This window comes from Muntiacus reevesi, chromosome 8 (genome assembly GCF_963930625.1).
Source record: "Muntiacus reevesi chromosome 8, mMunRee1.1, whole genome shotgun sequence".
Lineage (NCBI taxonomy): Eukaryota > Metazoa > Chordata > Mammalia > Artiodactyla > Cervidae > Muntiacus > Muntiacus reevesi.
Window position 1 is genome coordinate 60,659,365 of NC_089256.1, and position 3,213 is coordinate 60,662,577.

A 3,213-nucleotide genomic window follows, 5' to 3' on the forward strand; every position below is an offset into this window, starting at 1 on the left:
CTTATGCTCTGTTATATCAGAAGACCTGGCTCTTGTAGTGGGGGAAATGGGAGAAAACTTCAGACAAGCAGTACCATAGGGTCTGAAACTACACCTGCTACCTGGATCCTTGGGAATCCCATGCTGGTGAGCCAATAAGGACAGATTACAGGCAGGCAGGGCATGATAATTAACTCTCATTACCATGAAGAGCTAGGGCAACAATATGACAGGGGCAAGAAGGACCACGACTGAAACAGGGGATCCATGCCCAGGATAATGGTGAGCAGTCAATGACTGCAATCACTGCCCAACAAAAGCAAGGTAGCTAAGGTTCAGATCCTTTGGGATGAAGGACTAGGTCTCCCCAGTCACCAACTCACACCAATCAAAGTGATGACTGACAAAGAGGGAAATCTATGATGGTGATGGAGAAGGAGATGATAATAGTAATTTCAGCTTTGGGACCAGCTGCACCAGTAGGGACCATAGTTTGTTCTACTAACACTCTTGTATTATGTTCTTGCAGAGATTGTAGCTGACCACTTTCTTGATGGGTGCTCTATGGAAGGATATGGACCTGATGGAAGGCAGGAACAGGTTGGAGAGATACAGGAGCCTTCTTGTGCCCAGATCTTCTTGGCCACAACTCTGACTCCAGCCACTGCTTTGGCAATCAGTTTTGCACAACCTTCAGTTCTCAGTCTGAGTGACCTGACTGTGCTGTGCCTTGGGCCCTTACTCCCTTACTCTGAAAAGTCCTCTTCCCTGTGTCTTCTGGACCCTTCACCTACATTTCTTCCCATTCTTCTCATTAGATTATGATTATTATTATTATTATTAAAAATAGAGTATGTTTATTTGCGGGGAGCATGATTCCCGAGGGAGCAAGGCATCTTATCGTTGACCACCTTGCACTCGGGACTCATGAACTTGAGCATCTGAGCCAGCAGGCGTCTGCTCACCGCACAGCCCTGTCTTCTTGGTCTGGAAATTTCTCAGCTGGTCCTTGGGGGTCACAGGCTTCCACCTCAGGTAGCAGGGCCCAGCATCCTTGGTCACTTGCACGTCAGCACTGCTGGGGGTTGACTTCCCTGACAGGCCCTGGGGCCCGGTGTCTAGTCGCAGTCGTTTGGCCACCGGCATTTCAATGGTCTGTTTCCCCTGCTCCAGCTTGCTGACAGCTGCCCGAAGGGTGGAGGAAGTGCTGCCAGCCTCAGTGCTGGATGTGCCCAGCCAGCTGTTGCCTCCCAGCTGTTTCTGCTCCCCCTTGGGGGGCGTCTTCTTCACCATAAAGCACACCAAGGAGGTTCCCCTGTTGATGTCACTCTCCTCACTGCTGTTTCCTCTGCTTCTTCTCCTGCAGCATGGGCGCCTTCTTGTCCTTCTGGGGCAGCTTCTCCTTCTGGTGCTCATCACAGCTCACGCTCTGCTTGTCCATGCCCTTGGGGTTCTCCCCCTGCTGGGTGACCTTGGGCTTGCCCTCCAGCTCCTCCTGGGAGTTGCTGCAGCTGGAGGACATGTAGTCCACCTCCTGGCCTTTGAAGTCACCATTATCGTTGACCTCAAAGGTCTCATCAACTGATCCCTTCTTCTTCTTCTGGGCTCCCTTGCTGGGTGGCACCTTCTTGGCCTTGGGGCCGCAGCCGCCCTCCTCTCTGCTGGCCTTGCTGTCGTCGGAGGACAACTCCAAGTCGTCCTCCAGGTTGTGGATGCGCAGCTCAGTGGCTTTCTTGCAGCCTGAATTCTCTTTCTCCTTGTCATCCTCCTCCTGGTCCTTCGGCCGCTGCAGCTGCTTGATGCATAGATGGTCGGGGACTGGGTTTCTCCTCTCCCACTCCTCCCCAGCAGTGAGCATGCGGCCTTTGGCCAGGGGCATGAAGTTGTACCAGTTGTGCACAGGGAAGGCCTCAAAGGCGCCATCAGGGCACTGGGTGAAGATGTAATAGGATGTGTGCTCTATCACACCTCCCCTCTTTATGCCCTTGAACTTCCGGCCCAATTCGCCGTCCACCTGAAGCAGCCAGGGCTGGTCCTCCAGCTGGGACTTCTTGGGGATGATGCCATATTTCTTTCCTGGTGCCTCTTCCCCGAGCTTGCAGCCGAATCCCCTGCCAGCTCCCGACTTGGGTATCTCCTCCTCTTGGTAAATTTTCTTGTTGCTCAAGTCGTGTTCCAGCTGGGCCTGATTCCAAGTAGTGAGGTTGACTTTATCGGCTGCATTGAAAGCCATGATATTAAATTTTTTGGTGGTATTTTTGGGAAGTCGGACGACATACTCAGTGACATCCTGACCGCTGGGGCCAAGGGCCGCCATGGGCGATGGTCAGGGTCAAGTTGGAACCTCGTTCTTTTCGCTTCCCCCGGGGTCTGCGTCCTCTGGTCTCTGGGAAGCCACCCTCGAGGGATCAGGTCTCTGGTCTCAATCAAGGACCCCAAGCCCTGGCGAAGATCCTGAGAAAAGCTATCTGGAGGCAGCGCTGGGTCAGTGGTCAGCCTCGGAAGCCTCCCGTGCCGCGTCTGCACCAGCGCAGCCTCCTAAATCGGAATTGAAACTCTCCAGCAAGCCTAGTCGAAACAAGCTACTCCAAACTGAAGGCAGCACCTTCTGTGCCCAGCATGCTGGCTGTCAGCAATATATGGTATGATAGCCCAATCACGCGGCTGACATCATTACCGGATGACCAGTCATGTTTATAACCCAATCACGCTGATGACGTCTCACGAGGATAATCCAATCACGTCGATAACCCAGTCATGCAAAGTCCTATGTAACTCTGTTGGTTCGTCTTGACCTCTGGCGGATCAGACGGTAAAGAATCCGCCTGCAATGCGGGAGAACAGGGTTCAATCCCTGGGTTGGCAAGATCCCCTGGAGGTGGGCATGGCAACCCACTCTGTATTCTTGCCAAGAGAATCCCCATGGACAGAGGAGCCTGGTGGGCTACAATCCATGGGGTCACAAATAGACAAGACTGAATGACTAAGCACAGCACAGCCCTGTAAATGTAGGTTCTCCCCAGAGTCCACTCCTGGGCTCCTTTCTTGGTGTACACATTCTCTCCAGACAGTCTTGTCGCTCACATTGCTTCGATCTTTACTTTTATTAAGCTACTTCCCAGCTCTCCAACTCTACTCCAATATTTCAGACCCACATTTTCAACAGCCGTCTAGGGACTTGGACAAAGAAAGCCAACCAATATTTCAAACTCAGGTAGTTCTTGCCAAAGAGTG

General features: G+C 52.5%; 1 pseudogene; it reads right to left on the reverse strand.

The window, feature by feature from the left end:
* Positions 1–836: 836 nt before the first annotated feature.
* Positions 837–2,299, reverse strand: LOC136172955 (general transcription factor IIF subunit 1 pseudogene; annotated as a pseudogene).
* Between the last annotated feature and the right edge of the window lie 914 nt (positions 2,300–3,213).